Source organism: Cupressus sempervirens, chromosome 8 (genome assembly GCF_028749045.1).
Source record: "Cupressus sempervirens isolate cs-2001-9-10 chromosome 8, ASM2874904v1, whole genome shotgun sequence".
Lineage (NCBI taxonomy): Eukaryota > Viridiplantae > Streptophyta > Pinopsida > Cupressales > Cupressaceae > Cupressus > Cupressus sempervirens.
This window is the reverse complement of record NC_143125.1, coordinates 439161102-439188132: the sequence shown is the minus strand read 5'-3', so window position 1 is coordinate 439188132 and position 27031 is coordinate 439161102. Positions and strand designations below refer to the sequence as shown.

The window sequence follows — 27031 nt, the reverse complement described above, 5'->3', positions numbered from 1 at the left end:
TTTGGAGGTTTTTACTCAGTAGCTAGGGTTTTTCTTCTTCTTTTTTTGGGTTATTTCTCAGCTGATTGTACACATAAATCCTAATTCTGACCATACACGGAGGATAAAAAATTACTACCATGGAGATTTTCACAACAAACTGAAAACATTGCCAACACCATCAATCCCGATTATGAGCAATATTAAAATGTGATATTGAAAATGTTACAAACTTATGCATTGGCGACCGTAATTTACATGTATATATGCAGCAAATGTTAAAGGCAGCCAACTTTTAGAAATTCAGCAATGTTATTCAGAACAAAGCAGTGAAGTAACTTGAAGAGGTGGCAGAGATGTTAAAGTCAAATTAAGGCAAGTCAGAAAATATTTCTACATCAGGTATTAATAAGAAAGCAGAAATTTCTCTTATTTCATGTTGAAGACACGAACAAGGAGATCGAGTTCTTGCATAGTCGCTTCCACTGAACACATCATGAGTCAGCAGTAAGACAAGGAAGAAGTTGTTTGCATGAGCAGTTAAGGGAACAATGGAGGGGTTATTTTCAAAGGTAACACTAAAGCTTGTAATAGACTAGGAAAAAATATCTAAATAAAGCAGAGATTTGTTAAATATTATAGTTTCCAATTAACAATAGTGTAAAACAAGGGGTGCAATCTGTGTAGGTGGAAAGTAATTACTTATGGAGGAGTATGATTTGTTAAGAGGTGTATTTAGTGTCACTAGAAAGGTGGGATGATCCTTTTGGGTGCAAGCAACAGATATTAGTCATCATAAAGCAATATTAAAATGTGATTTGACGTAATGCAATTTGTCTTATTTGTTAAAATTACAACAATTTGTGAAAGAGGTATGTCTCTTAATGAAGAATCTGAAGATGAAATATCATATGACGAGTTGTATGTGTATGTGAAATATAAAATAGATGCTAGATCAAAAAGACTATATGCAAACGTTGTAAGAAAATACATCAGCAGACTTGTGAACGACATAAGAAAAGAAACATTGCGGATTTAATTTTTAATATGACGATCATTGAGGAGAGTCCATTAGTTTGTTGTAGATTCTGAAAGAGGTCGACAAGAAAAGGATTTGGGAATAATTGCATCATATTTTTATTAGACTTGTGAGGAGGAATTGGGAAGACATAAAAGAGATTTTGCAGTAGCACTATAATACTTATTGAAGAAAGCTTTGAGAATATCGTAATTAGTTTTGTAGAAAATCTATTGTCACCATAATACCCATATAAGAAAGAGATTTTGTAGAAGAAAAGATTGAATTGTTCATCATCTGTTGAAGAAGCAACATATTGAAGATGGAACCATAATTTGGAAGTTGTTGCTTCCTAAAAGAGAAATTGGTATCTCTTGTCAAGTTGGTGCTTTGTAGTGGATGTTGGTACTTCTAGTAGGTTGCTGTTTACAATTTAGAAGTAGGGGTTGGTGCTCATAAACTTAGGGATATGCACCTCTAATAGGTTGGTGCCATTGTAAAAGAAGAATCATATAAAAACACTAATTTACCATAGTTTTTCACATTAGGGTTTCCACATAAACATTATGTTATTGTGTTCTTACGTGCATGATTCTTAAAAGTTAGTAAATAATGCTATGTGATTGATTTGGTGAAATCTGTTGTTAGAACAACTCATTCTCCCAGTACAACCATGTGCTCTTCACCAAACCTTCATTGAATTTGTGGGCACCAGCCAATTAGAAGCACCAGCTCCCAATTCTCAATTCAGGCAACAACTAGCTAGGAGAACCAAGTCCCACTTCTGAATTTCCAGGCACCAATCTACTAATATGAAGCACTGATTTTACCAATATGATGTTCTCTCCAAAAATTTGCTATAAATTTGATCACCAATCTGCAAAACTTCGGATTAAAAGTCTGCCAGAAAACTGATTACAAATATTAACAAACATTAGATCACAACTCTATCTCTCTCTCCCCAATCTGCAGTTTATCTCTTTATAATTTGCTCGTTTATTGCTAATGTATATCAGATATGCTTTCTTGCACACACTTCACTCAACTCGCCCATAATGTTCTTATATCTTCTTATAGGTTTCCTAAAGGACATCCCTTAAAGAAAAAAAATTGTTTAGATATATTGATAATTTAACATACAATTACTTCTGTTCTTTGTTTATTGCTAATCGCTGCCTTTGATACATAGTTTTTTCTTAATAAGTCACTGCTTGTCTTAAAGAAACCAAGCACTACCTTAATGGCATTTGCCAATCTTCATGATATAGCCTGCCTATACCATTCACCGATTTATCTATTCTTTACTTGGGCAATGCTCAACTTTCTCTGATATCTCTTTGCTAAATCATTGTCGCATAGCGATGCTTCTTATTAACAGTTTCATATTCATTAAAATCTCCAACACTTTCATGAAGTTGCTGCTCCATAATCTGTATCACTTTTTTTTGTCTTTTAATATTGCTGTAAATTATATAAACCAACAAGGAATTCAACCGCCATAATATGTAGCAAACTTAACATCCTTAAACCATAATCAATAACAATGATGCCATCAATCTTATTCTTCTTACATTAGAGAGAATTTGTACAATGATCTCCCCTTTGTCATTGATTGTAACCTCTCAAAGAAACGATTTAGATTATACATAGCTATACAATGCTTTTGGATGATTTTTCTAACCAAATCTTGATGCCACTTAAGGTGTCTTCGATGGTAATGCAAATTTCTCATTTTCTCTTCTTCCTCTTCTTCTTCTTTGTAACTCTTTTCTTTTCCATGATCAACTTCTTAAGTTATTTCTTCTTCATCTATGTTATCATCTATACAAAAATTTCTACTTCCAATGCTTTTCTGTTTTCTGTAACCTTTTATTGCAGAATATGAAATCTTTGATCCTTGAAGAATAGGGAAGAAATATATGTACTCCCAATGGAACTAGTGGCTTCACCCCTCTCTACTGTTGTACTTTCTCAAGTACATAATCAAATTCCATTCAAACATTTTCAAATTCTTTGGGCTCAACCTCATTCTTACTCATTTTGAGAAAACTCATAGTGACATTACAATACACAGTAAAAAATGTTGAAGATTGTAGCTGCGATAGAGATCTTTATCTCTGCTCTTATAAAATGGAAATAAGTTAGTTATGATCGTTATGGTCACCTTCAACAGAAAAAAGATATGTGATAATATTTATAATAGTATTATATAGAAAAGATATGTGTCATACATCATTCGATAAGGCATATCGATGGAAATATGAAGGGTCTTGTATTTGAAACATGAAGAGACCTTCGTGTGTCATGTGAAGAGGCTCATTTCTATCTATTTATGTGTTTGCTTAGTGCATTGTAGTCGATCAAGTGGAAGCCTTGTACTCGAGCTTTTTATTATCAATAAAAGAGATATTTCACTGGTGTGGTTGGGTTTTTCCCTCTAGTTAGAAGGTCTTCTGAGAATAAATGTTTTGAGTTTTGTGTATTGCTTTTTCTCTTCTTTATTACTATTTAATATTATTTTCCAGGCTAAAAACTTAACATGGTATCAGAGCCTAGTTGGATAACAGCAATAAGGGAGTTTCTTGTGATCATTAGTTTGATGAAGTTTGTGATGAGTATTTTTATAGGCATTTTGTATGTGTTCATTGCTTGTAGCAGCAGATGCTATCATTTGTAACTGTTCTAGTAGTTGCTTAAGCCAATTGTGCGTCTTGTGGAACCCTGCTCTCTTTTGGATGGACTCTTTAATAGTCTGCAAATTTTATAATCAAAAGGATGGATTATAATCGCCTCATAGTCTAAGGGATTTTTCAGCAACAAATAGAAATATATAAGCCAAGGATTTGTTCATGGTATGAAAAGATTTCTTATAATAGTTGTTTGTTGCTGTGAGCAAAACGAGACATCTTGAGTGGCAAACTAAAAGTCAGCTGGGCATTTTTTAATATTCTTGATGATTCCAGATTTGAGGAATTCGCAGGACTTGGGAGACAGCAGATTGTAATTTATTGCATCTACATTTAAGCTCGATCAACAGCTAGATTTTTCAGAAGTCGTGTCCTCTTGAGAGTATTGTGGCATCATTCGCCATATGCATATTCTTTTCATATGTGGCAGCAATGATTGATATTTTTTGACATCCTTCCTTCACCATCTATTGATTTCGGGCTTCCTTTATTATTCACGTTAGTGGATTCTTTCTTATAGAGATTTGTCTGTTTCAAAAGGCATGTTTTTTTCTCAGTTTTCTTGATCTTCAATTAACCTCCTAAGATCATCTTGCGTTTATCTCATCATAGTGACAATTCTTTTTTTTTTGTGTCTATATGTATATTTGTATACACTGGCGGGAAGTCATGGCATTTTGAATCTGAAGAGGGGTGAGATCTATCTTTCATTCCACGATAAACACTAGGACTATCGCTATCATGGAGTAATGAATGCAACTTTGAAAAGGAAAAACGAAAAAACTGTTTTGTCAATGGTTCCAATTCACTGATACAGTTGGAGATGGGCGAATTATGACAGATGATGCAATCAAAATATTTTTCCCCTCACTTCTTTCTAGACAAGAGCTGGTGCAATTTCCTGGGAGCAAAAGCACTGCAAAAGCCCTCGAAATGGAGTAAACATAAAATGTTGCATGAGTTTCGGAGCGAAGCTTGATACAAGCACACACTGGCAAAGGCAACTGCAGATCAGAATAATAAGAAATGGAATTAATTCAAGCGACAATTGATCACATGGATTTGGATTTAAATGCTTTTTCTCTACTTGATGTTATTCAGAAGTTTGTGAAAGTCAAACAGAAGCATAAACATGAACATGAAGAAAAATTTGCCGAAGCCCAAAGCCGTGATCATTTTTCGTGAACACAAACAGCAAGACAAATCGTGCAAAGAAGAATGCATTTGAGTCAAGCGTAAAGATTCTCAAATGGGAGATCACTCAGATTTGTTCATCTATACGAAGATATTCTCATTATACTTGTCAAATTGCTCCCCTCGATAGTTTGTATTCGCGATAAGAGAGATCAATATACTGAATCATAAGCGCAAGTGTTGGAGTTTCCTATTTTATTCTGTGTCTAAAACGTTTCAAGATGGTGTGCTCGTCAATCTCAACAGCCGCATATTTCTTATCACTTCAAGTTTATGTCGGTGAAGCCCTTTGGAGAAGGTTTGGCAACAGTTGCCAATCAAGAGCATCTTTGCAGTAAGTTTGAAATCGATCTAATACAAACTAGAAGAAATTAAATTACGTATGCACCTACAAGAAGCACCTTTGAAGAGTTACTTAGGTCAAATTCTATCTCCCCCAATGGTCAATGCTTTAAAATTGTTCTTTTGTTGGCTTCATTCAATGGTTTTTCAATAATGTTGTTGTTGGCTCTAAGTTTTGAGTCTCTTATAATTATGGGTATTGCCTTCAACTCTGTTTTTGCAAACTTCACATTGCATTTATTATCTACTTCCTAGTCGGTGGTGGGTTTTAAATCATAATTGTTTGTGGCTTTTAACTGTTTAAACTCTGAAAAATGAGTTTCGCGTCATATTTGTACTCGCTTTTTGTTATTTAATTCTATATTTTTTCTGCTATTTGTTGTCCTTTCTTAGGCTCTGGGCTTGGTATCTTAGTCCTAATTGATCTCAATTTGGTTAAAGTAACTTAAGATCATTTCTGCAAATGTACTAAAATTGCTATTGTAATTGATGATTTCCAAATGCAAATTTGGATCATATAAAAATGAGAGGAGACATGTCTCTATAGTTGATCACCATTTAGTTTATAAATAACTATATGTATAACTCACCTTTAACATATATATAATATTAATATATTAATCATATGTGTAATATAATATTATATTATTATATAATAATATATAATGTATAATACATACATATATATATATATATATATATATATATATATATATATATATATATATATATATATATATATAATGCATAATATATATTATATATATAAGATACATAAGGACAACTTATCATCAATGAGGTAGCTCTAATAAAATCAATCCAACAGAGGCTACAACAAAGTCATGTCCCATAACTTATGAAAGTCATAGACATACATACATACACACACACATACATAAATACATACATACATACATACATACATACATATATATATATATATATATATATATTCTTATCAGTAATATGAGACATAAAACAATGTTCATATAAATCATGAATACAAATACTCAACGTAATGAGTATATCACTTCGACTAATGCTATACTTCAACACTCCCTCTTAGCAAGGGAGAAGTAACAAAAACATTTTATGAGACATCAGAATCAAGGATATCTATACACAACATATTATTTGACTTTAACACTCTGAAATAGTGACTTGTCAAATAACTACAATCACAATGTTATGAACACTATCGTAACATATATTATGATCTCTAATTGTCGGAAACAATATCTAGAGATGTCCATGATAATAGGCCTATCATTTGCAAGATCGTAATCTTACAAAGATTACCTTTTGTTTGTTCGTTATCATGGTGTCTAGCAAAATCCGACCCAAAAGAACCATGATAAAAGGTCTATTTGTTTATAAGATTGTCACCTCATAATGGTTACCTTCTATTTATATATATCTTTCAACTTTCATTACGTATCATATGTGAAATAGTAACCACCATGAACCAAATTAGAGGGTGGTACAAAGGGTTTTCAACTCATACTTCTCTCATAGAGGAAAACGTATTATAAAGGATTTCCCTTAGAACTTCTCCTCATAGAGAAGATATCATCCACAACGAATTGCATCTCAAAATTTCTCCCTCTGAACATCGAACCTCAGAAGTCAGGTCCTCTAGTTACTTTGTTTTGCAAACTATGCATGTTTCTCTTCTGTGTGTGTGTGTGTGTGTGTGTGTGTATACTCACGAACCCAAATGGGAAAAAAAAATTTGCCTGAACCCACAAACCCGAACCCATCCCCGAACCCGAATCGGCAACTTAGCCATTTAGTTTATAAATAACTATATGTATAACTCACCTTTAACATATATATAATATTAATATATTAACCATATATGTAATATATTATTTTATTATTATATTATTATATAATAATATATAATGCATGATATATATATATATATAATGCTTAATATATAATATATATATTATAGATATAGGATACTTATCTTAAGGACAACTTATCATCAATGAGGTAGTTCTAGTAAAATCAATCCAATAGAGGCTACAACAAAGTCATGTCCTGTAACCTATGTGAGTCACACACACACACACACACACACACACATTCTTATCAGTAATGAGACATAAAACAATGTTCATATATAAATCATGAATACAAATACTCAATGTAATGAGTATATCACTTCGACTAATGCTATACTTCAACAAATTCTTGTATCAGTTGTTGGTCCTTTCATCTCTCTTCATTTTGGTTGAGGTTGTATTAAAGAACATTCTCTGCCATAGGATTACAGCGTGGTAGTCTTGTAAACAAATAGAGTTAAGAGATAATGAAAGTAGAGAATCACATTGCTAAGAGTCGTCGTAACTTGTTTTCAGTTGAACCACTAAATTCTGTCTTTTGTCTGTGTTAGTGTTTTGTTATTTGCTATATTCTTTTTTACTCTCTTTTCTTCAAAAATCAACAATTGATGTTAGTATTTTTTGATAATTTCAGATTTCCTTGAATTATGAGAAATGTTTTATGCTCTTACCATTATATGTCATGTCATCAGGAATATTGATTCTGTTCTGATCAATAAAATTTAGCAGTAACATGAGTTATTATCCTTGAGATTTTAGTATATCTGTTCTAATGTATATATTTCTACTTTCTTAGATTTCATGTCAATAATGGTTTGACATCATCTCTGCTAAGCCTGCATACAAGTTTATAAGTACTTAATAACATTGAGACATCTTTTTCGATTTGCCCGGGCAGTTCTAGTTGCTCGGGTGGCCTTGCTAGTACTGGCAGTGGCTGTTGACATGACTACATGTGTCATAAGCTATCATGGTCAAATCTGTCATTGCTTAACATATGCCGTGCCAAGCCATGAGGAGCCGCAAAGCCATAACAAGTACGGGCAACTCCTATTCCCCTGCGTCATAGCCACTTCTGTAACATCAATTTCTGGTTAATGAGAGACCATTCTGAATCAGTGGAGATTGAGATTAAAGCAGTGAATGAGGTATAGCAGCATCCATCAGCTGATCCATTGCAGTTTGTTGTATCCATAGCTGGACATCAGAATCAGGAAAGTTTTCATTCTTCTCTTTATAGCGTTTCATTTAGTGGTATCTATTGAGTATGTTTTATTGCTTTTCTGATTTATTTATACATTCTTACCATATGTTCTGACTTGATATTATGCAAGAACTTGTGACTTCTATCTAGGTTATTAAAATGACTTCAAGGCTATAGACTTGGACATTTGATTGATATAAATTATCTTAATTTTGATAAAATTCTGTGGATGTGTGACAACTTCATCTCATTCAGATATATATACATTGTCTAATGAGTTTTGAGATATAATTCCTTAACCGTTGAGGTAAACTCTGAGATTGTATTTTGTTACCTGTGTTCATTGACTCTGATTCTCAGAATCATATATTTTGTATCGTGTGTATACTGACTTGACATTGTGCAAATGTTTATGTCTAGACTGACAGGTTATTGTGGAAGATACCTATTCTCATTTTCTTTTATGGTAACATCTTTATTCATCAAAGTCTATGATTATTATATGAGTACTGGTCTGCATTAACTCAAATATTGTGTATGTGTGTTCAGATCAGACTTCAAAGAGATAAGTAGTCTATGATGTTTGTATATAGCTGGAAATAGAGTATATCTTTGCATTGCTCTCTATGATAAATGGATCTTATGAATCTCTCTTGGTTGCGGGATGCAATGGGATGCTGAGAGATTATGCAACATTGTTTGCAGTCTTGATACTAAACTAGTGACACATTATTAAAAGAGGGAGATCATATTTAGAGTGAGAAACTATTCAGCTTCAGAAGGAGGTTACGTGACAGCGGGAGATGCCCAAGCCCTTTGCAAGTTTATCCAATAGTCAACTATCTTATTATGCTGAGCTGTCCTTGCTGAGAGGGAGTCTCTGTTAAGAGAAAATCTCAATTATTAATGCATTCTGTAATGTCCCCATTGGTTGCCAGCATCAGAATTTCAGGGATTAGCCTAATATTGAATCCTCATAGGCTAATGAGGATGGTTAGAGGGTCTTTTGAGGATTGGTCCATCTCCAACATTCAGCAATTTATGGTTTTGGCCTTTGTTCGATGTCATTTGGACTCCATTTTCCATACTTACTATGTATGGTAAATCAGGAGTAATAGAGATGGACCCTTTCTATTTTTAGAAAGTGTATTTGGTCACATGGGGAATTACGAGGAGAGATTCCTATTTCAGATGGCACGGCAATCAAACAAGTATTTCAAGAAAAATTTAGGTTCAAGTGACTTAAGTGATTTATTTAAATATTATAATGTTATAAAATTATAAAATTACTTAAGTGACTAAAAGACGAAATAGTCTTTTATCCCACATTGCTAAGTTGTTCGAGCCCCTCCTCATTTCGAAGTTATAAAAGAAAGCATTTGCATTGGGATTGCTACAACGAATATATGATATTATAAGAATCCTAAATGGTTGCTTAATGTGACTATGCATTCTTAGGGACGAAAACCCTTAAGAAACTTAGAGAAGCTGGACATAGCCCCAGCCCTCTTGGAGATTTCAAACAGATTTTCACTAAGAAGATTGCAAAGAAAACATGTGAGCTCATATTAGCTACAATGAGCATGGAGACAGCAAGATAGCATAGGTATGTTTGAGTTTTGGGTTATATCAGTAGACGAAAGCGTGGGACAAATATCGTTTACATATTAAGTGTATTGAAGAAATACGAGAGTGATAGTGATAACCTACAGCAGAAATCAGATAATTTGGAAGAAGACATGGGAATTTGGAAGTAGCTTTAACCAGCAATTAACGGCACTAGACATGGAATATGTGGGAAATACTAGATATGGAGTGATCCTAGATAAGCAGTTGACAGAAAGATATCCATAAGATACCAAGTTGATCATCTCCTTGTTCATGATTTGAAAACTCTATTTATCTGTTTCAAATCGTGTATAGGAATTAATGAATGTATTCCACTCTCTTTACTTAGCATTCAAACAAGGTCTGGTTATGAGTTTAAATCTAATGTTATTGTCTTAAGCACTATCATTGAGTGTATTTTTTTTCACATTATATGAACTTGAGTCATCCTTACTGCATTGTTGGCATTAAAGGGATTTTCCAATGAGATTATAGTGCAATGATGGGATCATAAACCAACTGTTTCACAAAATGACAGTAGTCTAAACCTGAGAATTTTGCCGGGAAAAAGCAAGGATATTACACATTCTTCTCTGGGAGAAGTTTGAGGTGAAAGCCCTCGTTCCACCCTCTGCGAGTAGGTGTGGTGGACCACCCACTATGAGTAGGCATGGTGGAAATGCATTATTCTCTTGGAGAAGTTTAAAGTGAAAGCCCTCGTTCAACCCTTTGTGAGGTATGGTTGACCACCCTCTCGAGTAGGTATGGTGAAAATGAATTCTTCTTTGGTAGAAGTTTGAGGTGAAAACCCTCATCCACTCTCTACAAATAGACATGGTGAAAACGAATTCTTCTTTGGTAGAAGTTTGACATGAAAGACCTCATCCACTCTCTACAAGTAGGTATGGTGAAACTCATGTGCATGACTCCATGAATATAATTTTGTGTGCCTATGAAGTAACTATGGTGTATTATGCTATGATTAGGTGACATGCTTTATGTAATATGAATTTATCATTGATACCTTTGGTATAAGTTATGTGTGTTTGCCTTACAAAAGATCTCTCTCTTGCTAAGACAGAGTGTTGAAGATTGAAGTTGCAATAGGATCTTTATCCCTACTCTTATAAAATGGCAATAAGTTAGTTATGATGGTTACGGTCACCTTCAACAAAAAAACAGACATTTGCGACAATATTATATAGAAAAGATATGTGTCATACGTCATGCAAAGAGGCGTGCGTATGGAAATGTTAAGTGTTGAATCTTTGGAAATACAAAGGGTCTTGTATTTGAAACTTGAAGAGACATTTGTGTGTAATATAAAGAGTCTCATTTCTATCTATTAATGTGATTGTTTAGTGTGATGGAACCCAAATTTTCACAAATTAAGGCCTCCATGTGAGGAGTAACGTTGGATATTGATAGAAATATTCTTATCAATATGATTACATAGTTCTTCTCATGGGATGCACACTAATTCTAGCATAATCAAAAGATAAAGTTTTCCTAATATTTTATGTCTTACCAATCAACCAAAAAAGTTCATGACAAAATCTATTACAATTCTCAGACCAAGCGGTAGTTCATTGTTTCAAAAGGTTCAACGGATGTATTGGGCCATATAGTCACAAAAATAGAACACCCTCAAGAAGAGCATACTTTCTTTTCCTTATCATTATCATAGTCAATCTTATTCACACCAAATTGTAACCAGAAAATAATGGTCAAATAATGAATAATGTTCACTTAGAAATCCTTTCGTTTTCTAGATGGATCAGGTTCACTTTCCCAAAGTAAAATCATAGTTACCGGATTCCTTCATATACCCCCGGATCCGGATTCGGGTCCATATCCGTGAGGATCCGGGAAGGATCCGTAATCCTGCCTGTGGATCTGTCAGGATCCGCGGCCCATAGAACACCCTCAAGAAGAGCATACTTTCTTTTCCTTATCATTATCATAGTCAATCTTATTCACACCAAATTGTAACCAGAAAATAATGGTCAAATAATGAATAATGTTCACTTAGAAATCCTTTCGTTTTCTAGATGGATTAGGTTCATTTTCCCAAAGTAAAATCATAGTTACCGGATTCCTTCATATACCCCCGGATCTGGATTCGAGTCCAGATCCGTGCATGGATCCGTGAGGATCCAGGAAGGATCCGTAATCCTGCCTGTGGATCTGTCAGGATCCGCGGCCCACAGATCCTGACGGATCCACAGGCAGGATTACGGATCCTGCCTGGATCCTCGAGGATCCACGCGTAGATCCGGGTGAATCCGCGGCAAGGCCCAATAAAACACGAAAAAAAGTGGGCCCAAGTTGGTTTTTTTATTTTTTTTTTTCTAAAGGCCCTAAACCCTAAAAACGACCCTCTAAGTCACAATGCAAGTTCATTTACTCTCTATTTTGCTCTCTCATACTTGCTAGTTTGAAGTAAAGTGCTTGGATTTGAAGGAGATCGGTTGTGGAGCTCCAAATACCTTGCAAGAAGTGTTTAAGGTATGCATTTCAACCATATTCTTGAGTTCTTTTATAGATTATTGATTTATTTTTACTTTTCCAAATTTTCAAGTTTTGTGTAAGTGTGAAGCATGGTTTTCTTTCTTTTCTTTTTTTCTAGATTGCAAGAGTAGAACAATGAGTAGTCAAGGCTCAGTGGGTGGGGGCGGGACTGCATCACCGAGCTTCAAAATTGATAAGGGGTCTCCTTTATGGAGACACACAACAATTGTTGCACAATGTCCTGGGGGTGGGGCATACATATGGAAATGTAATTATTGCAACATACAACATAGAAGCTCCTAATCCCGAGTGAAAATACATTTTTTGGGCCCTACGGGTGAAGGAATTAATATGTGTCAAGGTAGTGATAAGAAGGGATTACTGGCTGCACAAATAGCAACGTTAGCAAAATAGCAAGAGGATGCTGATAGAGCAGTTGCAAAAGCAAAACGCGGTGCTTCCAAAAGAACAAATACACCAACACCATCATCCGATCCAACAAACACAAGAACACATCCTTTTTTGCCTATGCCAACTACAAACGATGAAGATGAAGACCCATCTCCACTCACCCGCAAGAGAGGCCCACTAGATAGGGCATTCCAAAATGAAAAGAGAGACATTGTTGATCACAAAATTGGACGTTGTTTAATTGCAAATGGTGTTTCATTTAATTTTGTGAGATCACCTTATTTTAGGGAGATGGTGGAAGCAATAAATGATGCACCCCATGGTTACAAACCACCTAGTTATGAGAAGTTGCGCACTACCATATTAAATGATGAGAGGAAATATGTAAAGGCTCAACTTCAACCAATAAGAGATTTTTGGGTTCAACCGAGTGTGTCTATCACTTCGGATGGGTGGAAAGATTGTAGAAACTGCCCATTGATCAATGTTATTGTTGTATGCCTTAAGGGGGCAATGTTCTTGAAGGTAGTTGATTATGAAGGGCAAGTGAAAGATGCAGGATTTATTTTGCGCATTCTCATTGATGCCATAGAGTCACTGGGTCTTGATAATGTTGTTCAAGTGGTCACGGACAATGCAAAAGTTTGCAAGGCTACAGGGATAATTGTAGAGTCTAGATATGATCATATCTTTTGGACACCATGCACCGTCCACTCTCTCAATTTAGTGATGAAAGCAATTGGCATCGAAATAGATTGGGTGAAAAGGATATATGAGGAAGCTGAAGAGATTCAAATGTTTGTGACAAATCACCACATGTCACAAGCAATTTTTAGAAGTTTCTTGGACTTGGAGTTATTGAAGGTAAATTTTTATATTTAATATATAATTGAATATTATTGGATTCCATAATTATTAATTTTTGTTGTTGTTTACATTAACATGTTTTAATTACTAAATTGAGTTTAACATGTTCTTAGGTTGCTGAAACCCACTTTGCCTCTCACACAATCGTCTTGAGACAACTTGTGAAGGTAAAAGAAGCATTGAAACATATGGTAATTAGCCCCCAATGGGGAGTTTGGAAGAATTCCAATACAGCAAAGGCCTTAAATGTGAGAAGAATGATACTAGATGAGGATTGGTGGGGTCTTGTGAGTTATGTGTTGGAAATCACCGATCCAATAATGGCAATGCTTCGCTTCGCAGACAGTGATGAACCATGCCTTGGGGATATTTATGATTCCATGGATAGTATGCTGGAAAATAGTAAAATGGTAAGTTTTATGCTCTTTTACAACAATTTTCTATTTGAGAGATATCTAGATTCTAAAGTTTAAATTGACATATTCAATAATTATAATTATTATTCATATTTCATATCTTAAGTCATACAGAGGAGGGAGAATGATCCTAAGGACACCCTTTACAAGAAGGTGGAAAAAATTGTTCATCATTGATGGAACAAGATGACCACACCTTTGCACCTCCTTGCATATGCTTTATCCCCAAGGTACTGTAGTTTTTATCAAATGCTTGTGCTTATTTTATCCAATGTTTGTGCTATTGATATCTGATAGTGTTCAATTCTCTTTTGTTATCCCCAAGCACTATAGTGTAGATGTACTTTGCCTTCCAGGTAGAGTGCAACCATTTAGAGATGCAGAGGTTGCAGATGCAGATGGGTATAAGAGGGCACTAGCTAAGATATTCCAAGATCCAGAGATTGGGGCAATTGTGAGGAGTGAATTTGCTGCCTTCAAGTCAGGTGAGGATTTCCACCCTATTGCCATAGCAAACCGAAGTAGGATGGGTGCCATCAAATGGTGATACCTTCATGGGCAAGCCTTCATGTACCTCCAAACTCTTGCCATAAAGGTCCTATCCCAAGTAAGTTTGTAAAATTAAGCTTAAGGTTAACACTCTCAATTCCTTGAATTTATTATTTAATTTATTTATCTTGATTGTTTTATTGATAATTTTTAATTTCTCTTTAGGTTGCCAGCTCTTCTGTAGCTACGCGGAATTGGAGTACTTACTCCTTTATCCACTCAGTCAAACTCAACTGGTTGGCTCCAAAAAAATCAGAAGACCTTGTGTTCATTCACAACAATTTGCACTTGTTGTAACGGAAGAATCCTAAGTACAAGAAGGGGCCCGAAAAGCTTTGGGATATAGCACCCGAGACTCCTGATTTAGATATGACCATCCGGGATCTTGCTAGATCCACTTTGATTGATGTGTATGATGAGGAGGAGGATTATGAGTTAACAATTGTCGTCGGTAGAAATTGTGTATCGGCCGACGGGTCCCTTCGGGAAGGAAATTGTGTATCGGCCGACAGGTCCCTTCGAGAAGGAAATTGTGTATTAGCCAACGGGTCCCTTCGGGAAGGAAATTGTGTATCAGCCGACGGATCCCTTCGGAAAGGTTTTTATGTAACGACATGTATGTGGCCAACGGACTCCTGCGGGAAAGTTCCTCGAAAAGTATTTATAACCCCTTCGGGAAGCATTGTATTCATCGGATATATCATATGATATCTTACGATGGAAGTATAATGTACTGTGGGCATATGCGAATAATAATAAGAGTTTTGCTATTTGCTGTTCGGTGTTCGTGTCTATTTCCTGTGTGCGTTGCTTAATTAATCCATACGGTAAACATTTGGCGCCGTTGCCCGATGGATCTGGCACGCAGGCAGGCGGATATGAATTAGATGTCGAATCAGTTGAACAAAGATAAGAGTAAGCTGAAGGAAAAAGATGACATACGCGTTGCGCAAGAAAATTTAATTTTGGCTCAGCAGATAGAGCGTTGAAGGAGGTTTCAGAAGATTTCCAACGGAAACAAGAGCGCGGAAGGATTGTTGAAGGAGACTCGACAACGGCTTGATTTGGTGAAAGAAGCAAGGGAGGAGTTTTTGAACCTGCATACGCCACGAGAAGAGAATCCTGACGGAAGGAGATCGACTCGCACGGCTCGGAGTGTCGGAGGAGCACAAACGTGGAGTGACCTCTTCGTCCGAGATATACTTCCGGAACGAACAACTTCGATTAACGAACCCTCTTCTTCACCAAACAGCACGACTGTTGCAAACAGCGCGGGTGTTGAAAACAATGCGGAAGCCGAAAACAGCGCGGGTGTGCGGAACAGCACGGGTGTGCAGAACAGCGTGGGTGTCCACAACAGCGCGGGTGTGTAGAACAGCGCGGGTGTCCACAACAACGCGGGTGTGCAGAACAGCGCGGGTGTTCAAAACAGCGCGGGAGCTCAAAATAGCACGGGTGCTCAAAACAGAGTGGGAGTGCAAAACAGCGCAGGTACACAACAAAACCCTCAACATACAATGATAATGGCAGGTCCGAAGGAAAAATTGCCTAAATTTGATAGTGATGAAGCAGCTGATCCCATTCGACATTGTAAAACATGTGAAACGATCTGGAGGGCGAATGGCATAACAAATACAAACAAATGGATCCGACAATTTCCCGCAACCCTATGGGGTGTTGCCATTGATTGGTTTATTGATGCCGATCCACAGAAATTAAATAGTTGGGATAACATTAAGAAGGAGTTCATCGGAAATTTCAACTTTTGCGTGATGACAATGAAATTGTCATCGAGATATTCAATACCAAGCAAAAGAAGAATGAAACTGTACGGGTCTTTGCTAGGAGGTTGAAGGACTTAATCAATAAAATGGAGAATAAACCGGCAGATGGGCTCCAGAAAAGATGGTTCATTGAAGGCCTTCACCCAAAGCTGCGAAAGAAAATGAAGATCGTGCCACCATCCACATACAATGAAGCATACAATCGGGCAATGAACCTCGAAAGTGACCAGAAGACAAAGAAGAAGAAGAAGACCAACTCGTTCGATTCAGATGACGATGCATCCTCAGGAGATGATAGCAGCGATGACGAAGGAAGCAACAAGAAGGTTCGTGCCCTCCAGAAGGACATGATGTGGATGATGAACGAATTCAAAAACATGAACAAGGAAACTAAGGGCAATGACCTATGGTGCACGGAATGTAAGAAAGAAGGCCATACGAAGGGATCCTGCCCGAAAGATCAATTTTGTGAAATCTGTCAGATCCTGGGACACTCGGTAAAGGAGTGCCCTTTCAATTTAAAAACAAGGACACCACAGCAAGTGTTCCTGTCACAGGAGGCATCCCCGTCAGAAGGGAACGGGAACACCAGTACGGAAGGTGCCACATCAAGCGGATATAGAAACAATCAGCGCGGTCCAAACAACAACAGCAATGGTGGCAACAACAATGGAGGAAGGAGTCGAATTCAGTACGATGCAAATGGTCGGCCAATTGTTCAATGCCGCGCATGCAATCTGTGGGGTCAATTCACCCGAGAGTGCATAACGACGAACACACCAAAGCTGCTATGCCGTTGGTGTGGACCTGGAGATCATGATGATACTAAGTGCCCGAAGTCCGGAGTAAACTTGATTACCGTAGGGACAGACGAGGAAGAAGTTTTGGCAATCACTCGGAAGCAGGCGAAGCTATACCCTGACCCAGCGAAGAAAAGAAGAGACTGGAGGAAGCAAGGGCAGAGATCCACAAAGTAACACAGGCAGAAACAGCACACCTGAAGGACATGCCGAGTACTTCCGTCCGGAACTGTGCAGAATAGAACATTGTACGGCAAATATTGCAAGCTGAGATACCCGTCAGGATAAATGATCTGTTGCTCACGATGCCTCAACTTCGTACGGCCCTCACAAATATAGTCCCAAGTGCTAAGCAACCCGTAGAGCAAGACAACGACAAACAGGGGGGTACAAGTGCCGAAGATCCGATGTTGTTAGCTCTTTCCTCTGGACGCTATCTGGCAGTTGTTGAAATGGGCATTCTCGGGACTGTGCTAACAGACATGATCATCGACGGAGGATCCGGTGTCAATGTGCTACCAGAGGATACTTGGAAAAAGTTGGGACGGCCGACATTATGGCCACCTACCTTCCAGCTGCTAACGGCTAATCAACATGGAATCAAGCCGTTGGGAATACTCACAGCGCAACCAGTGACAATCGAAACACAACTATTCCTGTTGGACTTCGTTGTGATTCCTCTCAAGCGGAAGGGGTACGATGCTATTTTGGGTCGGGGGTGGCTGATACAAGCAAAAGCAAAGCACGATTGGAAGAAAAATACTTTATCACTCGAAAGCAAAGCTCGGAAGTATGTCATTGATCTGCACACTCAGATGGTCGGGGACAAAGCCCTCTCGTCAGATTCTGAGGGAGAAGAGGATGAAAAGGGGCAAATTATGGAACCGGATTAGGAGGGAGTTTTACGATTGGAAGGAGATGACGATCTGGATTCAGTAAATGGTCTTTACCACTGGCAGATAGAGGATTATGAGCTCTTTCCAAGTTGTAATATGCTAAGGATCGACGAAGGTAAGAAAGAAGGAAATGAATGTCCAAAGGAACACAGAGAAGCCGAAGGAGGAAATGAATGTCCGACAGAACAAAGAGAAGCCGAAGGAGGAAATGAATGTTCGAAGGAACAAAGAAGCCGAAGGAAGAAATGAATGTCTGAAGCAACAAAGAGAAGCCGAAGAAGAAAATGCGGATATGACTGAAGCTGAAGGATAGAACATACAGTACGAACCCAAAAGAAGGAAAGATTCTACTGTAAGACTGCGCAGGAAGAAAGTATTACGTCGAACCACAAATATAGCAGAAAGGTACTAGCAGCAAGGAAGGCACACGATACGGTCTGCACAGGAAACAAAGCGAAAGGGTCTAATAAAAGTTGCAACAGTACGAAGTGGACGTATTATTGGCGGCCAGAAGGGGCAACTGATGGAGTCCGTGCTACGGAGCTTCGGGAACAAACTGGGTGGTATGAAGATGACACAGAACAAGCGTAGCAGGTTTCAACTCGGACAGTGGGTGTTAAAGTACGACGATCGGAATGAGATCAAACCAGGCAAGTTCAAAATTAAATGGGTCGGGCCGTACCAGATGCAGGAAGTAAGCAATAACGGAGCAATAAAACAGTGGATGCTAGACGGAAAGGAAGTATTCGATGTAGTGAATAAGTCGAAGTTGAATGTTTGCCATGAAAGAAGTAATGCACCCTCGTGGTTGAATAACTGAGAGAAGACTGTAAGTACTGTATATATGTAAATATTGTACATAATTGTTCCAGAAGTGAGATTTTCAAAAAAAAAAAAATGATGAAAAAGTGATGCAAAAGCTACTATACGGATTTTTGGAAACAAAGCACCATACGGATTCTTAAATGTTCACCGTACGGTTTCGAAGGAAGTGTACGGATTTTTCAGTCCAGTGTACGAATATTTGTACCGTACGGATTTTGCCAAGTTTTGCATCTTACGGATTTCTTTTGGAGGTTTTGAGCAGTGTACGGAAAAGCATCAAGTCTGATATATACCGTACGGATTTTACAGTGAAGGAAGGAGCACCGTACGGATTCTTAACCTGCTCACCGTACGGTTTTTGGAGGTTGTGTACGGAATTTAATGGTTCACTGTACGGATTTTATAATAAGAAAGCAGTGTACGGTTTTTAAATGCTACCATACGGTTTTTTAGTGGGCAGATACCGTACGGATTTTGGAGACAGTTTCTGTACGGATATTTTCACAGCCGCCGTACGGATTGTGGAGACAAGTACAGATTTCTAATGAAGATGCAGTGTACGGATTTTAGGAAGGCTATGTACGGGTTTTATGTAGTCACCGTACAGCTTTTGAGTCCTTGTCACCGTACGGATTTTGGAGGTTGAGTTACCGTACGGCTTTGTTAAAAAGCTCGCCGTATGGATTTTCCCATTTATATGTTGTTTGTTGTACGAAATTTGAGTCTCAGTGCGGATTTTGAAGACTTGGTGGGATATTGCAGTACGGCTTTTCCAAAAGATTGAAATAGTGAAGACGCCTTCAGACGGATTTAATCACAGAAGGGTGACAGGAGGTTTTCTAAAAATAAAAATAAAAAACGGCGACAGAATCAAGTTGCTCAGAAATTGCCAGAAAGAGTGCAGAATCGGCAAATAATGACAAAAATAGTGTGTTCCGTGCATTTCTGTGTGGGTTACGAAGTGCTAATTTGGTCTTGGCGACGAGGGGCGTTGCCCCTCGACCCCACCCTGTACTGGAACAGGAAGCGCACCCAGGGCGCTACCCCAGGACCCCGCTGGGGCACTGCCCCTCGACCCTGTTGGGGGCGTTGCCCCCTGGACCCCCAGTCGTTGCGGATATCAGTCGTGGGAGTCTGACCAGTTGCGAAGACTTGGAGCTGCTACAGGCATGGAGTGTCTGTGTATCAGAGGCACTGAGAGTAGGTGTTGGTCGTGAGGCTGTCTTGGTGGATGCATAGAGAGCTCGGGAGGAGCTGATCATCCAGTTGGAGGCAGTGCAGCAACACTTGGCTCAAAGTACCAAGGAGTTGGAAGCAGAGGAAGTAGCACAGGTGGCTATCAAGGTCAGCTTGAGGAGTCAGTATTGTGTTAGCAAAGGCTATAGATGCAACGGGATGAATGTGAAAGTAATATGGCAGATCAATATTGTTGTATTAGTTGTTTGAGTTTTGTTCTGTAGTCATCAGGAGACGACTTTTCTTTTTTGGGGGGGATGATGTCGTCGGTAGAAATTGTGTATCAACGGATGGGTCCCTTTGGGAAGGAAATTGTGTATCGGCCGACGGGTCCCTTGGGAAGGAAATTGTGTATTAGCCGACGGGTCCCTTCGGGAAGGAAATTGTGTATTAGCCGACGGGTCCCTTCGGGAAGGAAATTGTGTAACATGTATGTGGCCGACAGACTCCTTCGGGAAAGTTCATCGGAAAGTATTTATAACCCCTTCAGGAAGCATTGTATTCATCAGATATATCATATGATATCTTACGATGGAAGTATAATGTACTGTGGGCATATGCGAATAATAATAAGAGTTCTGCTATTTGCTGTTCGGTGTTCGTGTCTATTTCCTGTGTGCGTTGCTTAATTAATCCATACGGTAAACAACAATCCCCTCTACTACTAATGGTTTGGGTTCCTCTACTGATACAGATGCAACACTTGTAGCTCATCCGTACCCCTCTGATGTGGATTTTCTTGAAAATCCATTTGATGATTAAATCAAAAACTTTTGTCTTGACTCTTGACTCTTTTATGAGTAAATAATGTTACGAACTTTAAGTTTAATGATCTATATTTTGAATGTTACAAACATTCACTTTCAATAATTCAATGTGAATGTGTTGATTTTCTTTATAATCATGAAAATAGATTAATTATCAATGTCACTGATCAAGTATACTAGATTCATAGATGCATACTATGAAATGATTTAGTTTTAGAATTATGTATATTTATCTTATTTTTAAGTGTATATATATATATATATATATATATATATATATATATATATATATATATATATATATGCACGAATCCTCCACGAATCATAATTGGGGAAAAAAAATCCCGAAACCATGGATCCGATTCACATGCCCAAATCGGATTCGTGTCACGAATCGGCAACTAAGAGTAAAATACAACCAATTTTAATTAAGTTGTTCCAAAGAGCAAGTTCAGAAATTTGGATGCAATGATGGATAAAAAGAGGCTTTGCACTGTGACAGTAATCAGATTGTTTCTACTCTGCTATTCAAGGGATGGTCCTAAATTTGACGGAAACAGCAGAGATGGAGTTGCAAGCAACAAGCTCGATGAAATTCAATACCTGCTATTTCTGCGTAAGATTCTATGATTAAATTTTGTTATCTCTCCGATGTGTTTGGACATACTCATGATGCTAGAATTGCAGAAAACAACAAAAAAATTTAAGACAACTGACAACAGTCATCTTATAATTATTGGACACACAAATAGAAGGATTGAAAAGCAAGTCTGATATACCCAATCAATCACAAAAGCTTGGAATCATTCCTACTGTTACAATTGAAGATGACAGATACCTAGGGTCTGTTCTGAAGATCAGAGTGGATTGCTATGTAGAGAGAAGATTGCATAGTCTTTAGTCATACATGCAAGGAGACAGATGAAACCCACAAGAGAAAATAATACAGATATATTCCTATTTTTTAAAATTCTGTAGATGCTTATGAAGGGAATTTTAGTACTGCTAATATGCAGAGCTAAGTGCCTGATTATATACAAAGGACCATATAATATATATAAATCTGGAATATGAAACTCCCGAACAAGCTGAAGATATAAACCAATATTCTCAGAAGAACCAGGTAGATATTTCCTAATCCATATCTATCCAAGAGAAGGCACAGGTTTGCTCCGCTTGCATGGTATATATCGTCATGTATTGTCCAGATGAAAGTTGTGAACAGATAAGAAGAGAAAAATATGCAACAGTGGAATCAGGTGTCATCCCAAGAAAATGAACCAATATAATCTAATGCAGAGAGGAATGATAACCGTATCTAATGGTGTAATTCATATTGACCATGTCTCAATTATCGACGAGTCAATTGGTTTGCTCAAGCGATGAACAAGAAGACACACGACTTCCATAAGAGAGGTTCACTGTGGAGAAGCCTCGAAGAGGATTTATAACAATTTCTTGTTTGATAATGGCATCATTTTTTTAGTTTTTAATGAAAAGATAATTTTTCACCTTCCTGAATGAAGACCGCATAGATGGCCTTATGTTTGTCATGGAAACAGGTACACGTGAAAGAAATAAAGACGGAAATGATGGAGTCGGGCATGTGAATGCTTCCAGATGGCATGCATCAGAATCAGTTTTCAAGCATAAACGATGGAAGAAGCCACCTCTGAGTCTCCATCAACAGTAAAATTCTCCTTGTGTGCCTGAAATAATACTTGTGGGAATTAAAACTCGAGCCATATCAGGAAACTTATACACGTCAAAGTTGGATGGCAATCATCTTGGATATCCAACCTGGGTATAATCTAACAGCCACGTGAACAGAGGAACTGATTTGTGTTTCAAAATAAACTCAAGCACCAAATGAAACTCATAGAGATTCAACCAACACCTTCAAATGGAAGCTTGAAAGAGATGATGTGTGTCGAGCCCACCCTTAGCAAATAAAAGAAGTATTAATCACCTACTAAAGCAAAACAATGGGAGGAGTTTATAGTTTTGCAAATAAAACAATTTAACAAAGGGTATGATTATTATCTTATTATGAAAAGACACTTCATTTCGAAAGGACATCTTCTTGTATATAAAAGGAGAATACATTATTTACCAAAGCAACATAACAAGACATATTCGACAAGCAAATATAAAAACATATATGAAGATCAAAATTGCAGCATGGTAGAAGATCTTGACATGTCTCCCACTTGACGACTTTTTCAGTTTGAAGAGATTTGAAGGGGAGCCCTCGGCACATTTGTACATGAGGATGGCAAACATTTATCATGAAATACCATCAGACTTGATGCCCCCATACATGGAATTTATAAAGAATTGTTTTGAGTTGGGAGTCTCACCAAGTGACCCCAATTTGAAGCTTCTTGTTAAGATATTAAAAGAAGGTGATGGAGATAAAGAAAGATATACCGAAGTGCTAGAAGAACATTTTGATCTTTCAGACTTGAATGGAGAAGAAATTTGTCGACAGTCCGAGGAAGAATCTGCCTATAATGATACTCATATGTGAACAGATGACCATGAATGCGAAAAAGATGAAGAAGATTCTCGCAGTGTGGAAGAAATTTCAGCCTTGTTAGACATGGAATATCAGAAACATGTTCAAAGAAAATAGTCCACGTTATTTCTCAATTCACCATGGGGAGCAAGTTGATGGATCAGTGCATTCTCAAGAAGTGCTTTATTGAAGGAGATAATAATTTTCAGGAATCAACTAGTGAAGATGAAATAGAACAGCATATGGCATATGAACAGGAGGACGTTTCAAATGAAAGCTCAGACAGGGATATGCCTGAGTCCACTATGTTCTCAAATCCATTGTTTAAAGAGGATTTTCTATGCAATCAAGTCTATCAGCATCATGGTGAAGATAGCAGGCCTAATGAAGTTGATGAAACTCATGATATGCATTTAGAAGGTGAGATGTCTTTCAGTTCATCCTATGAGCAGGAGTTGTGTAATGAGATGGAATCGGCCAAGCATGATGGGGAAGATAGATTGAAGGATAGTTCTGATGATTGCTCATCTGATCATACCCCTGATATATGTGGAGTGACATCTTTTAAATGTGGATCATCTTCAGAGTCTTATTGCGGAAAGGATATGCATTCTGAGTATGGGGCTGAAAAGGATTGTGTTCAAGGGGGCATTCAAGTGGAAGAACTTAATCTAGCTATTTGTAAGGCTGATGAAATGCATAGGGATCTTCCATTCAGCAAGGACCACAATGCACCTGATGATTTCTCAAAGGCTAAACATGAGACAGATACCAAAATTTGTATTGATTAGGTAGCAGCAGTAGAAATTTGCATTGATTAGGTAGCAGCAGTAGGCATTATCAATGAGGATTATAGACCTAACGCAGGTTTGAAACATAGGCAGCAAACCAAGGAGATGAAAGAAAGGCACAAGTCATGTGATGGTTCTCTTTTAAAATTTGCTAATAGATCAGATTATACTAAGGAACGATGTGTTATCATATGCAGGAGATCCAAAGTGTTACATGATCAGTATGGGTATTTGAGAGAGGGAAGAAACAAGTTTAACTTTTGGGGGGCCTGGGGCCACCCAATTGCACCTTGCATCATGTTAAGTGTGGATGCTTAGTCTGCTCTTCCAGAGATAGTTGGAATCTCATGATGTCCGCAAGCGGCTTATGTCCCCAATAAGAGCCACTGATGGAGCCCAAATTTACGCAAATTAAGGCCTCCATGTGAGGAGTAATGCTGGAGATTGATAGAAGTATTGTTATTGATGGCAAAGAGTTATTTCATCAATTTCATCCACTATGATTACATAGCTCTTCTCATGGAATGCACACTAATTCTAACATAATCAAAAGATGAAATTTTCCTAACAATTTGTGTCCTATCAATCAACCAGAAAACTTCATGAAGAAATCTATTACAATTCTCAGACCAAATGGTAGTTCATTGTTTCAGAAGGTTCAGCTGATGTATTGGGCCATATCTTCACAAAAATAGAACACTCTCGAGAAGAACATACTTTCTTTCCCTTATCATTATCACTGTCACTCTTATTCACACTAAACTGCAACCAGAAAATAATGTTCAAATAATGGATACTGTTCACTTAGAAATCCTTTTGTTTTCTAGATGGATCAGGTTCGCTTTCCCAAAGTAAAAATACAAGCAATTTTAATTGATTTGTTCCAAAGAACAAGGCTAGAAATTTGAATGCAACGATAAATATATAGGGGCTTTGCACTGCAACAGTAATCAGATAATTTCTACTCTACCATCCCAGGGATGGTCCTGCATTTGATGGAAACAGTGGAGATGGAGTTCAAAGGGACAAACTTGATGAAATTCAGTACCTGCTATTTCGGCGTAAGATTTTCTGATTGAACTTTCTTATCTCTCAGATGTGTCTGGACATATTCTTGAGGCTTGGATTCCAGAAAATAACACATTTTTTGAAGACAACTGACAACGGTCATCCTATAATTATTGGACACAAAAATAGAAGGATTGAACAGCAAGTCTGTTATAACCACTCATCACAAGGGCTTGGAATCATTCTTTTTGTTACAAGTGAAGATGATAGACACCTTGGCTCTGTTCTGAAGATCACAGCGGATTGCTATGTAGAGAGAAGATTGCATAGTTTTTAGTCATACATGCAATACGAGAAAATAATAGACATATTCTTATATTTTTAAATCCTGTAGATGCTTATGAAGGGAATTTTAGAACAGCTAATAAGCAGAGCTAAGTGCCTGATTATATACAAGGACCATATAAAATATATAAATCTGGAATATGAAACTCCCGAACAAGCTGAAGATATAAACCAATATTCTCAGAAGAACTAGGGAGACATTTCATAATCCATATGTATCCAGGAGAAGGCACAGGTTTGCTCTGCTTGCATGGTACATATCGTCATGCAAAGTCCAGATGAAGGTCGTGTACAGATAAGAAGAGAAAAATACGCAAGAGTGGAATCGGGTGTCATCCCAAAAAAATGAACCAATATCATCTAATACGGAGAGGAATGATAACAATATCAGAAGGTGTAATTCATATTGACCAAGTCTCAATTATCGCCGAGTCAATTGGTTTGCTCAAGCGATGAAGAAGAACACACGCGACTTCCATAAGAGAGGCTCACTGTGGAGAAGCCACGAAGAGGATTTATAACAATTTCATGTGTTCAATAACGCATCACTTTTCTAGATTTTCAATGAAAAGATAATTTTTCACCTTCCTGAACGAAGACCGCATAGATGGCCTTATGTTTGTCACGGAAACATGTGCTTGTGAAAGAAATAAAGACGGAAATGATGGAGTCAGGCATGTGAATGCTTCCAGATGGCCTGCGTCAGAACCAGTTTTCAAGCATAGAAGATGGTAGAAGAATTGTAGTGTGTGTATGTTTGGGAATGAGAGGCATTTGACTTATTTTAGAAAGGTTGCTAGTGTATAACGTGTGATGAGTTTTATTGGCAATCAATTGTGTTATTGTAGCACATGATTTATCATTTAAAAATTTAATATTATCATTGTAACGTATGGAAAACTTAATGTAATAGTCGTATGGATGCTTATTTAGGTGTGTATGCCTTAGCATAGTCCTATGTAATTAATTAAATATTCAGAAAGCTCTAACAGGTCGACCTAATTAATTAGTTGTAAAGGGTATAAAAAAAAAGATGTATTCCTTGTTTGAGTAGTATGTATGATATGCACAGGATGTATGGTGTGAGCCTTGATGTTGGATTATCAGAGCCAAGAATTGATAATATTGGTTGATTGAGTAGACTTCAAGGGAACTGTTTGGGCAAGTAAGTTGCAGATCAGTTAGTTAATATTCATTGGATATGTCATCCTATGAGTATTATCTTTCACTTTTGTTGGAGCACTTAGATAGAGGATCTACTTGTTCTTTTCAGCCTTTAACAAGGTTAGAACCTTCTAATAAGGATTCAAGATCTCCTAACAGGGATTTGTCCTCTAACAGGAATTGTTGAACTAAATGTACTATAATTGACTCCTAACAAGGTCACATCCTTTCACAAAGAACTTACATGTTAGTAGATTAGGG

General features: G+C 37.4%; 1 protein-coding gene across 1 annotated transcript in view; it reads right to left on the bottom strand.

Moving 5' to 3' along the window:
* LOC149543102 (uncharacterized) overlaps window positions 1–27031 on the bottom strand; it is a 195210-nt gene that overhangs the window by 8187 nt on the left and 159992 nt on the right. The gene's annotated exons all lie outside the window — the stretch shown is intronic.